The 14,076-nt window shown below is 38.4% G+C and overlaps 1 long non-coding RNA gene across 1 annotated transcript; it reads right to left on the bottom strand.

Moving 5' to 3' along the window:
- Positions 1-236: 236 nt before the first annotated feature.
- Positions 237-1,429, bottom strand: LOC145162843 (uncharacterized). Its single transcript, XR_013739372.1, has 2 exons — positions 825-1,429; positions 237-747 (listed from the first exon to the last, which is right to left on the bottom strand). It is a non-coding gene; the product is annotated as an uncharacterized LOC145162843 (long non-coding RNA).
- Between the last annotated feature and the right edge of the window lie 12,647 nt (positions 1,430-14,076).

Here is a 14,076-nt window from a genome sequence, read left to right as displayed (position 1 = left end):
CTTTCTGAAAAATTTCGTGAGCCAATATGATGACACGGAGAAATGGAACTTACATCACAAATATAAATTGTACATATTTAACACCCAATTTACCTTTTAAAAATCAAAAGAAGACTTTGACTTTTAAAAGTCAGCAAAACTTCAAATTCAAATTACCCTTCTCTCTTTAACTCCATACCTCCCTCTGGAATATTTCCTCAAATGCACAAGAACACTTCAATTACACATACACCAGATTTATCAAATATATATGGTATCTACAAGTCTTGAGTATAGATATACATGTATATAAAAAGAAATACAACCAAAAATACATTCAATCTGATAGCAATACCTAGTACAAGAAATTGAGCAGATTTGCACCCACATGCACAAATATAAACCAATAATGCAATACACTCTCAAGATCAAATTCTGGATTTCAAAGTACAGAAAAATCTTCCAAAAATCAGTTCATATCTTCATAATATCACGTTTCCCTCCTCACTCTACCTTGAACCCCTCTATCCATTTCTTCTCTGGGAAGCATAAACCGAGACCCCAAAAGAGAGGTTGTTGGCCCATCCATTCTAGGTTCTTTCCACCTGCATTTGATGAGATAAACCAACTCCAAACACCCTCCTTTACATTCAATTTTGTTGTCACCATCAAGAAGAAGAACAACCCCAAGGAGAGGTTGTTTTCGAGTGAGTGAAAAAGAGGCAGCTGCCTCTTATACTTCACCTGTCTTCTCCTTGCTTCCATTCTCTGTCAAGAATCAAACCCAAAACTCACCAAGACTCTACTGATTTTCGGTCATAACAAAAAGGAGAGAAAAGGAATACCTGTGATTATCTAGCTAACAGAAACCCCAAGCATCTGCCTTTGTTCGATTGATTGGACCATTCGAACCTTTCCCCTTCGTGTTCAGTGGTCGGCGACTGGAGGAGACCAGCTAAGAGAAGCCGCCGGAGCAGCCTCACTCGCCACCGCAGACGACATCGACCACCACAACTGCCGCCAATGATGAAGATGTAAACCCACGAAGGGCCGACAATCCTGACAGACCCTTCCTTCCCTCTCCTCGCGATTCTGATCCACCCGACGATCTCTTGGACTGTTTACGTTCATCCGTTCCTATTCCCTTCATTGGACCGCCGATGTCAAACAATGGACCAGGGAAGGAGCTCGCCGGAGACAGAGGTTGAACCCACGAGGGTTGCCGAAGGTCGACGCCTGCCCACCCTCACGATCGCTCAGCCTCACCGGAGTCCTCATCGACTGCCTTTGTTTTCATTTGTTCCTGGCCCGAAGTGAAGAAGACGGAGCCTCACCGTTCCCTTTTATACACTTGATGGTTTTGGCAAAACAAGTCCCTGTGTTTATAAATTTAAATTAAAACTGGTCTTTTAGCATAAACCTTTTCAAAGCAGGCCCCAAGTGATTTAAACTCTTTATAAACGACCCATTTAGTTTAAAACATTACCAAACAAACCCAAAAACTTTTAAGGTCCAAGAAAGGTGATCTCGCGATTATTAACGAAAAGCTTCTCCGAAACCGAGCCTAGATCGAGATCACGCTTCGAATGTGAGTTTCTACGACCCCTCTTTTACGGTTTTAATATTTGGGGGAGAATATATGCGTGTCTATTAAATTTTGATGATTTTTAAGTTTTATATACAAAATAACATCTTACTTTGTTATTGGTCAAACGTTTATGAAATAACAATCTAAAGATGTGATAAATCACTAGCAAATCTATTAAGTTAAAGTAGATTGTTATAAGTTGATATAATTATACTTTATGTGAAATATAAATATATTTATTAAGAAAAATCACAAGATTGAAAGTATATTGCTATAATTATACAAGTGGATATTATGAGTCACAAAAATGATGACTTTACATGTATAAGATAAAGTATCTCATGGAAGCATGAAACGATATAATAATGACCAAAATTATTATCCGTGTATAAAATGAAAGTATATTGCCATAATTGATGGAAGATTAAATTCATGAGATTATATAATTATTGGTTAAAATTATAAGATTTAACTTTTAATATATATAAGGATATGTAAAAATGAATTGAGAAATTATTAATATATTTTTATATTAATTATAACAACATAACTTCATTATACTAAGTTATTTATTCTTATCACAATAAATAACATGATCGACTTCAGAACTTAAGAGTCGTTATTTACGAAATAAATACTTGTCGATTATTGTATTTAAAGACTTTACCTTTATCCCAAATTAAATGTATTAAAAACATTCTCGCATAATTTATATAAAATATGGGGAATGCAGATCTACGGTCGATCCAAACTGGATAAATTCAAAAATTAGCTATTATGCTAATAGAACATCGAAACTGTATCCAGTATGATAAATTCTTGAAGTTATAGGAATTTCAGCTATCGTTTTCCTAAACGGTGAATAATGTTACATATCCAGTGAATTTAGAATGGATTATATAGGTTCATTATACCTATTCCATACAGGTTTATCATACCTATTCCTGATAGGTTTATCATACCTATTCCATACAGATTTATCATACCTACTCCATATAGGTTTATCATACCTATTCCAGATAGGTTTATCATACCTATTCCATACAGGTTTATCATACCTACTCCATATAGGTTCATCATACCTATTCCATATAGGTTTATCATACCTATTCCGAATACCAGATCCGATACGTTTGAGTATCCATTATAAACTATTCCGGGTTTCGCGAAAGCTAAGATCTCAATACTTAGTAGAAACTCTCCAATATATAACTGTTAATCCTCGAGGGAACGACTAACGTCGGGTGTAAGTGTCATATTATTGATCTTATACGGTACGACCGCCCGCCTGGAGTTGCTAGCTGCAACTACATCTGACGAGATGAATTTTGGCGCTGACGTTAGCATTATCAAAACATTACCACGTGTTACAACGGGGTGAATGACTTTAGCACGCACGCCTTATTATGGTGTCGGTGCATTAATAAAGTATAGTGTCACGAGTTCGGTTATCATTTCATTATAAAATAACAGTTTTGTTTCGTTACCGTATAGAATCGATATTGGATTTATACGGGGTTTATGTTCACTCATTCTAGTTGAAAGAAACTGTATTTAGTAGGATAGCATCTGACTCAAAGCGATAAGTGTCAATACCAAAACTTAAGTTATATAACACTTAATTAATATCATTACACGACTCGACAAGATTTAATAACTTATATAAGATAAGTTATTTATATAAACCATTTGTTTGTATAAGAAAACGCAATATTTATGTGGGAGGAGTTTGCCCCACCAGTTAAGTGTCGGTTTTCAAATTAAGTCAGATATTACTTAATTATATTCACGACACGATTTTACAAAGTTCATAAATTCAAGACTTATGAGTTTTTCATATAAATGATACAAATTCTTGTATAAGTTTTCAAGAGTAAAGTTGGTTATTCTATGTTCTCACAGAGGGTACCATTTCCTATTTTTATATAATTTGATATTGAAAATATTTATATAAAAATGCACTTTGATATAAGTCTGAATTACTTATATGTATTTTCCAACTCTTGTACATTTGGATTTGAACAAATGGTATTTATGAATGAGTCATAACACATTTTTATAACTCAATTATTTTATACTTTTTAATAGAAAAGTAAATATTTATAAAAGGTGGTCAGCCAGCCAAATTTTACCAAACACTTTTGGGTTATAAAAGTACTCTGTGTCAAAACCTGTAGAACTCACCAACAATTTTGTTGACGTATTTTAAATGCATGTATTCTCAGGTTATTTAACAGATCGGAAGTATTCGCTCAGAAGATTCTTCATTAATTGTATTATACATTTGTAAACGCCAGATTGTTAGGCGTGTGTCACGATTTAGTGATAGCCATTATCAATGTAATTTCTATTTCGGTTTTAATAGAAAATTATATTTGTACTGTTCAATGTATGTTTAATAACTGTTATTACTGATTTACGTTGCGCACCTCGGCGTTTCTGCCGGTGGCCGAGGGTGTGACACTATCTACGCGTGATATGCGTTCCCAAGTCATATCATGTTTATCAAACACTATTAATGAAGAGATGTTAGAATTTTTAGGTGATTTGGGAGTAGAAACTTTTGGTACCCATTTGTAGTCAGGTTTAACCATGTTCTTGATTAATCGGATGGATGCTTCAGCACTCGCTTTAGAGCTTGAGACCGATTGCTGAGATGACTTCGAACTTACCGATCTTGTTCTCAAATTAGATCTCTTGTCAGACATGACCTTTTTGTTCTTAAGAGTCTGATTTTTGGTCTTTTTAGCATTCCAATCACCATTGCTTGAACGTGACCTAGAAGGATTTCTTGTGGAAGATCTCCCCCTTGGCACGTTCTACCAACCATGTTTATAGTAGGGAACATATGAACGATGTGGACAATTTCTAGCAATGTGATCGGGAGTCCCACAGTTAAAACAAGTTTGTCTTTTAAGTGGAATACGCTCAGAACTTGGTCCCTGTCCAACTGAATTTCTACAAGTACAAGCACATTGTTTCACAACTTTATGTGGCCTAAGATTGTTAGCAGTTTTATCACAAGCCTTTGAAGAAATAGAAGACAAAGAGTTAGTTTTTGAAGAGTTTTCATTAAAACTAGCATTATCATTGTTTTTCTCGCACCCGTCTTGCACTGTTACTTTATCTGCACATGAAGTAGAAGCATTAGTATCGTTCACATTAATATTCTCAGTTGGGCCGGACTGTTCAGTCTTGATTGAGGCAGTTACAGGAAGATGACCATATTGTGCAGGTGTCTCTATCTCTTTGGTTTCAGGAGCAGGAGTATAGTTATCATAGAAGGGAGGTGGTACACTATGATACCCTATACCCTCACCCTGTTTGTCTTTCCACTTTAATTGTTTTTCTATCATTGACTCAACTATCTCACTTGACACATCGAATTTCTAAAAGTTAAAGTCAGCATCCTTAAATTTGGCCTTTAATGCATAAAGTTCAGCAGTTAAGTTTGCAATTTTCTCCTTGGAAAAACGATAGTGAACACATTTGGTGCTAGATTCTTCTTTAATCCTGCTTAAATCTTTAGTTTGTGCTTCTAATTTTTCTTTAAGTGGTTTGTTTACTTTCTTGATTTCATATATTTCCTTTTTAAGGTCAAAAACCTCTCTAACTAATAATTCATTTTGTTCACAATATTTATTTATTTTACTTTCAAAGGACTGAGAACATGAGGCTTCATTAACCTCCTTGGTACTATTGTAAGAACTCATTCTTTAGCAACAAAAAGAATCTGATTGTGTGAATTGATTTTGACCGAAAACCAAGATAAATACCCTTTTACCGAAAACACCAAAAGTCAACACCCTGTTGACCGAGAACCTTGAAGGTCAACTGTTTGACCGAAAACAATTTACCGAGAACAATATGTTGGCTGAGAACTCTTCCAGCCGAGAACCCAATACCCTTTTGCCGAAAACGTTATTCACTAGCCGCCAAAAACACTAGAACCCAACCGAAAATGAATTTTTTTGATCGTGTTTCCTTATCCAATGAATTCCAAATTTGGTAAATTACCAAAAACAATTTCCCATGCAATATCCTCCAAAGTTAGTGAAGAGCACCAAGAAAATGATGAACACGAAGAACAACAAAAATCCTTTTTCTTTCAACACAACCCAAAAAAACCACAAACGAAATAATGTTTCGAAAGCAATTGATACCCAAAACAACCTTAAGTCATTTTTAAGGCTCTGATACCACTTGTAAGTCCCTAAACTCGGATCTATCGAGGTACTAATGCAATAGTTTGATTAGTGCAGAATCTTAATCAAACAATGAAACGAAATAATCAACAAAATATATCAAGAACACGTTGCAATAATATGAATGCGCACAATTCTATTGAACAATTGTTATGTACATTCAAATCACTCTTCAGCCGTGAATCACTATGGTTCACCAAAAAACGCATTGGCCTAGAAAGGCTATACACAGACCAAATATATACTAGCCGACAACCTAAAGCCCAAACAAAAAAGGCCCACCGAAAACACACTAAGCCCATCGAGAACTATATAATACATTCAAAACATATCATAAACCACTAAATATATCCCAACAGTAATATTCTTGTCATTAAAACACTCCTTATATAGGAAAAGGAGGTACATCGTACAATCTGGTGAAACAAATAAAGGAATGGATAATAAACAGCTTCTGACAGCTGATTATCCAAAGTTACAAAAAGACTCAGTCCTATGAAATGTCAAATCACATAAACGACAAGAATAATAAATACAAGAACAGACACTTGATCTCGGATCTTTGCTTAATCTCGGTACATGCTCCACTCCGAACACTAACTCCATCTCGAACCATAAACTCGTCTCGTATCACAACACATCTCGGAATTAAGACTGACTTCGGATCTTCTTAACATGTGATTGCTAGAGGTTCATATTTAGGTTCTAATAATCTCCCCCTAAGTGAACTTAGCAATCTAGTCAACTTAGTTCGATTCTTCCTTGATAAACACATACCCCGGTACAACCAATCTCTGCCTTCAAGATACCACTGAAGTTGACTAATGAACTTGGTCTTCACATGTTCAGGGGCATCTGATCTTGCTGCATTTTTGACAAGCTTTTGAATAGCTTTAGAAGGGACAAGGTGCTTATCAGGGACTCAAAAGAAGTCCTTCTTGTTCGTTTTCCTTTGCAAATACACGTATCCTAGCACTGGTTCATCAATTGGCCCTTCTGCCAATATCTCAGCTTCTGGCAGCTTGAAATCGATTTTTGCTAAGAGCTCGGTTCCAAACAAGTGAGCCAGTTCCAAAATCGCATCTATAGAACTCGACGACATAATCTTTGAGAAAACTTAAGGAAGCATGGTAGGTTCCGATGCTGAGGTCGTCGCTCTAGTGGCTTCAGAAGTGTGCAGCTATTGTCAGGATGTCATTAGGATTGGTCGATGGGAAGTTGGCATCTATGATGGTGAGTTGAGTTTGTTTATTTCAGAAGATGTGGTATCGGTACAACATACAATTCAGGTAAAATTTTGTCAAGACTTTCCTTCTAAACCCAGAGATCTTGGTGATTCGTTTATGAGACCATACTTCTTTTTGAGGAAGTGTGTTCTTGGAGTAGAATGTCTTCAAACATTCTCTTTCAGCTCTGATGATCATTTGAGGATCACCTTCCGGGTGGAGAGGAACAAACTTTGTGTAAAACCTGCCGTATGGAGAGATGGGTAGATCAATCTGGTCCGAATCTTGATTTGGGAGATCATAATACATGAAAGGCACAATGTCCAAGTGATGTATTATTACTTCTCTATAGAGAGGGGAAAGCCCTAGCATTGGATGAGGATTATCTTTAAGTGCTTGGATTCTGATGCTTTCCTCGAGGGCTTGATCTATTTTGGCCTGAGACCAACCTGCTTTTTGTTTAACAAGAGGCTTTGAGCTGTGGAATTCCGAGATGGGTTTCTTGCCCTTGTCTTGTTGTTTGTTGAGGACCGAGATGATGTGTTGCATGTTTTCATCAATGGGGAATTTCGGAGGAGAGGAAGTCAGGGGATCTTCAGAAATATCACCAGGCTTCCGAAGAGGAGAGCTTTCATCAATGGGAGTTATCCTGGGTGAGGGAATCGAAGGAAGCATTGATTGGGTGGCTTGGAAGGCATCAACTGTTAGCTTGGTTTTTGCCTTAGCCACTTCACGACTTCTTTAAAGTACATTAGATAGGGATGATGGCCATGAGATTGCAGACCATATCCGTTGGTCTTCCTCTAATAACACTTTGGCTGGGAACTTCCTTGGAGCAGGGAGCTCTACGATAGCATTGGTGATGTACTTATCATCTTCATCCTTATCCTCATCCTCATCATCATCATCATCTGGAGTACTTGTAAGAACTTGCAAAGAATCACCATCAGATTCTTCATCTTGGAGTATGAACTCTGAGGCAGGCTTCCAGGGGATGTATTGACTTCTCCTTCTAGGCCCTTCTACCCCTCTTGCAACGGATGACCCAGCAACCGGTGCAAGCATTGTAGACTCCTTGAGCTCCGAGAATTGATCGAATACCTTCTGGAAAATTGTATTCATCTGCAACGTTAAGGCATTATAATCTTCAGCTGTGGGAGCCTGAGCCTTTAGGTGATCGAAGAGTTGAACAAGGATCGAGAGCATCTCATCAAATTTGTGGTTTGGAACATCCAAAATGTTCCAACATGCTCTAAGGAGTTTTATTTGAACTTGTTGCATAATCAAGTTCATCTTATCTTTCTTCTTGATCTCCTTCTCTATTATTTGAATTTGCTTCTCATGGCGAATGTGGGTTTTCTTGATCAATTCATTTGTAGCACTGATCATATCATCACGAACCTTTAACATTGTAGTGATTTTGTCGAGGTAATGGTCAAGTCTGGCATTGTATTTTTGTTCAACTTCCTCAATGGTATGCTTGAGTCTGAGGGAATTGAGTACATCGACCTGGGCTTCTCTTTTTGCGTTCGAGGGTCCGGATTTGGTGGCTTCGGGCAAGGAGAGTAAAATGGCATCCAACTTGGAGTCTGGACCAGAAACCTTGGCATCAATCTTGGCGTCGAGTCCGGCCACAGAGGTTTCATATGATTTGACCTTCTTGACAGTTTCACAGACATGATCTCAGAGTTCTAACAGGGCAAAAGGATCAGCATAATTGCCAGCTGATGATCCGATGTCCGAGGTGGAGGTCTGAGACTTGGATTTATCACCTTCTTCATTTACCGGTGGTTCGGAGGGGCCAGGCTGAGTTACAGTGGTTGTATTATCTGGCTTGGAAGGAGCAGACTCTGTTTCACCTCCGAGATGTATTTAGGCTTGATCATCAATCTTGATCTCTTCATCATTTGGCTCGGAAGAAGAGGAGGAAGGCCCAAAATCATAAATTGGCCTTGAAGAAGATGGATTTGTTAGGAGATGAAGTGAGGAAAATAATGGTGGAGCAGCAATAGAAGCACTATCACAATTGAACATAAATTCATCTGAATGTTCTTCATCAGGATCGGGGTGGAAAGGGTCATGGTTTTGACTTTTGGGAGGATCGTCCGAGACGATGTTGTCTTGTGTTTCTCCTGAGGCAAACTTTGATGGGTTTTTGAGCATTCTAACACTCCTATGGTGTACATGCAACCCTAGAAACCTTGGATCTATGTTTGACTAAGATACATGCAAATAATTATTTTTCCAAGGTTCTTATCCTAACTAGCATGGCATGGGGTACTTGAATCAAATAAAACTAGTAGAATTACTTACCTTGTAGTAGTAATTGATTTCTTGGAGTTTGAGAGCCTAGCACCAATAATGTGGATGCCTCAAATGGAAGTCACAAATCACCACAAACTTGGAAACTTGAGAGAATAGTCACAAACTTCTTGAAATCGGTCCTCTTAGTTTACACACATCAACTAGTGTTATTTCAAGAACCAAAGCCTCCTTTATATAATGTGGTGGATTAGGGTTACATCCATGTAAACCCTAATACCCATGTCTTTTCATTTCCATGAGATCCATGGGTTAAAGCTCCATGGAGTATCCATGGACTTTCCATGCAAGCCTAGCCCATTCCAAATAAGCATTAGCCCACACTATATAAATACAAGAGCCCATATTTAATTAGTCATACTTTTGATCTCTAAATTAATTATAGATCAACACTAATTAAATAATATGATTTTATATTAATATATTAGAACTTATAATATATTAATAAATCATAACTTATACTATTCTTAAAAGATTATCCGTAAATTGTTCGGGTGAAGTGCAACCCAAATGGACCATGCCAGGTCGGGTCAAGTACATACCAAATATAGTTATGGACTTAGACACTATCTCCAACAGTCTCCCACTTGGATAAGTCTAATAACTATAGTTGCAAGTATGACTTCAGGAACCGATCAGCAATCGTAGCTCTTAAAACTCTGTTGAACTATGAAGCGCAATTTTAGATAAGTGATCATATAATCCTCTGTTCTAGATATCAGCCGGACAAATACATGGAACATGGTCTTGCTTATTGTCCAGCATTTGTTTCCCGATTTCCGATTTGTTTGACATAAAACTTAACTGAACACATCAATTTAGTTCTGACCGGGCCCGGTACATAGGTCAAAACAAAATCATCAAGGGGCCCAGATATCGCTTCTAATCCTAGAAGGAACAGATAAACTTCGACTCATATGTTTGCTCTACTACTTGTTGAATTACACACAAAAGCACGGTTTATAACATCGAGTTACCAATGCTTTTTCCTGCAATCAATGCATAACCAACTCATAGGCAACAAATCATATCTCTAGGTTTGAAGACTTATATGATATTACCGTCTCACGATCACTCGAGATAAATTCCATGAAGTGATACAAGTGAGCGTGGGTTGAATCCAATACTCAGAACTTATGAGCACTCATGAGTGCTGTAGCCCCGCTTTGTCTAACATCTTAGACCTCTACAAGCCAACCCATGACAGTCTTGATTCATATCTACTTCCAACATATGACCGACTGTGGAGAGTTTGAATAATATGATATAAACCATAACATAATTATTCAGGAAGTCAAAACATGCAAAAAGAAATAATAGTAAACAATTGACAAGAGATAGCAACACTTTACTCATAAATAACAACTTTTATTTATCATCAAATGTCAATTACATTTTACAAATTTCAAGATTATCTAACTACTAAAACTAATATCATCCTTCAGCCCTATGCTCCGAGCATGCTGGAGATGCTTAGCCCGAGTCAGTCCCTTCGTGAGGGGATCTGCTGGGTTCTCATCCGATGATACCCTATTTGCCACGAGGATTCCTTCTCCTATTCGATGTCTGATGAAGTGATATTTTCTGTCAATGTGTCTGGATCTCCCATGATCTCTTGGTTCCTTGGCTAAGGCAACCGCACTATTGCTGTAACAGAAAATCTCCATTGGCTCCTTTATAGCTGGTACAACTCCAAGGTCTCCGATGAAGTTCTTTAGCCATATAGCCTCCTTTGCTGCCTCGCTTGCTGCTATATACTCTGATTCACAAGTGGAATCAGCCACTGTCTCCTGCTTGGAACTTTTCCAAATAATTGCCCCTCCGTTTAGAGTAAAGACCCAACCCGACTGAGAGCGGAAATTATCCCTGTCAGTCTGAAAGGTAGCATCAATGTACCCTACAACTCTCAAGTCCTCACTGCCACCGAGGGTAAGGACCCAGTCCTTAGTCCTCCGTAGGTACTTGAGGATATTCTTTACCGCAGTCCAGTGTGCCTTGCCAGGGTTCCCCTGATACCTGCTAACCATGCTCAAAGCAAAGGCTACATCAGGTCGAGTACACGTCATAGCATACATGATCGATCCTACAGCTGAAGCATAAGGTATTCGACTCATTTCTGCTATCTCAGCCTCAGTACTAGGGCTTTGTGTCTTACTCAATCTGGCGTTACTCTGGATGGGTAACTCTCCTTTCTTGGAGTTATGCATGTTGAACCTTTTCAACACTTTGTCCACATAGGTGCTTTGACTAAGTCCAATTAGTCTTTTACTCCTGTTTCTCAAAATCCTTATCCCTAGGATATAGGCAGCTTCTCCAAGGTCCTTCATAGCGAAACACTTCCCAAGCCAGGACTTTACTTCCTGCAGGGTTGGGATGTCATTTCCTATGAGTAGTATGTCATCCACATACAGTACCAAGAAGCTTACTATACTCCCACTAGCCTTGATATAGACACAAGATTCATCTTCACTTCTTGAAAAGCCAAATTCTTTGACTTTCTCATCAAAGCAAAGATTCCATCTGCGAGGTGCCTGTTTCAATCCATAAATGGATTTCTCGAGCTTACACACTCTATTGGGGTACTATGTACTGACAAAACCCTCTGGCTGAAACATGTAAACATCTTCAGTCAACTTTCCATTAAGGAAAGCGGTTTTGACATCCATTTGCCATATTTCATAGTCATGAAATGCAGCAATGGCTAACAGAACCCTAATAGACTTAATCTTTGCCACTGGTGAAAAGGTCTCATCATAATCAACTCCCGGAGTTTGAGAATAACCCTTTGCAACCAGTCGTGCCTTATAAGTGTGTACATTACCATGCATGTCGGTCTTATTCTTGAAGATCCATTTGCACCCAACTATCTTACGATCTGGTACATTGTCAACCAAGTTCCAAACTTGATTGTCATACATGGACTATATCTCGCTATCTATAGCCTCTTTCCATTTAGCAGCCTCAGGGCCTGCCATGGCTTCCGTGTAGCTGTTAGGCTCATCCAGATTTTCCAGTGTGTTATCACTGATAAGTGTCTCACCTTCTGCAGTAATATGGAAACCATAATAATGCTCAGGTGCAGTCCTAACTCTGGTGGAACGCCTCAGAGGTATAGATTCTTCAGTCTGCTCAACAGGAGTTTCCTCCTCAGGTTGAGTGCTAGTGTTTGAGGTTCCTTCACCACTTGACTCTTGAATTTCCTCAAGGTCAATTTGCCTCCCACTGTCTCCTTGGCTCATGAATTCTCTCTCTCGAAAGAATCCTCTTCTTGCTACAAAGACCACATTATCACTAGGTCTGTAGAAAATGTAGCCAAAGGATTTATGTGGATAGCCGATGAAAATACACCTTTCACTTCGGGGTTCGAGCTTGTCGTGAGTCTCGCGTCTCACGAAAGCCTCGCAACCCCAAATCTTGATGTGGTCTAGATTGGGAACTTTTCCAGTCCACATCTCGTGAGGTGTTTTGGCAACCTTCTTTGTAGGGACTAGATTAAGGATATGGGTGGCAGTCTCTAAGGCATACCCCCAAAATGAGATTGGTAGCGAAGCTCGACTCATCATGGAACGAACCATGTCCAACAAGGTCCGATTGCGCCTCTCAGCTACACCATTCAACTGTGGTGTCCTAGGAGGTGTCAATTGTGAGACAATCCCACATTCCTTAAGATAGTCAAGGAACTCAGTACTAAGATACTCACCACCACGATCGGATCGAAGCATCTTAATGTTCCTGCCCAACTGATTCTCCACTTCTTGCTTAAACTCTTTGAATTTCTCAAAGGTTTCTGACTTATGCTTGATTAAGTAGACATATCCATATCTACTAAAATCATCAGTAAAAGTCACATAGAAACGATTAGCATCTCTTGTGGCAGTTCTGAAGGGTCCACACACATCCGTGTGTATGAGGTCCAACAAACCTTCACCCCTAGCACAAGTGCCAGTAAAAGGTGACTTTGTCATTTTACCAAGCAAACAAGATTCACAACTATCATTTGACTTTAGGTCAAATGACTCCAAGACTTCATCCTTTTGGAGTTGGCCTATACGTTTCTTGCTTACATGTCCAAGACGACAATGCCATAAAGATGCTTTATCTAAGCTAGTGGAAGAGTCAATACACAATACATTATTTTCTAGATTATCTACAACAGATACAGTTTCATACACACCATCACAAGGTAATGCTTTAAAATAAAGAACATTATTAAAGAAAGCATCAATACTACCATTATTATTATCAAAATAAAAGGTAAAACCTTGTTTATGCAATGCATGAAAGGAAATAACATTTCTTGCCATTTCTGGCGAATAATAACATTTATTCAAATCTAATGTAAACCCACTATTTAGCACTAAGGAATAAACTCCTATCTTGGTGACAGGTGAAGCTTTCCTGTTTCCCATGATCAAGTTTATCTTTCCTTGCTCCACATTCTCACTTCTTCTTAGTCCCTGCAAATCACAACATATGTGAATACCACAACCTGTATCAAGGACCCAAGACTTAGAATGAGGTGAGTTATTAGACAATATAGTGTATATACCTGCATGGTTGGGTTTTACTTTCCCATTCTTCAAATCTTGCTGGTACTTTGGTCAGTTTCGCTTCCAGTGCGATTTTTCATGACAATAGAAGCATTCAGCCTCATTAGGGTTAGCAGAAGGAGTGACAAAACCTTTCTTGGTTTTGCTTGAAGAGGAGCCTTCAAGGGTCTTACGCTTGGTACCCTTAGAAGGGTTCTTTCTCTTCT

This window comes from Lactuca virosa, chromosome 3, assembly GCF_052849685.1.
Source record: "Lactuca virosa cultivar CGN04683 chromosome 3, Lactuca_virosa_CGN04683_v6, whole genome shotgun sequence".
Taxonomy (NCBI): Eukaryota; Viridiplantae; Streptophyta; class Magnoliopsida; order Asterales; family Asteraceae; genus Lactuca; species Lactuca virosa.
This window is presented reverse-complemented; position numbering and strand designations above follow the sequence as displayed.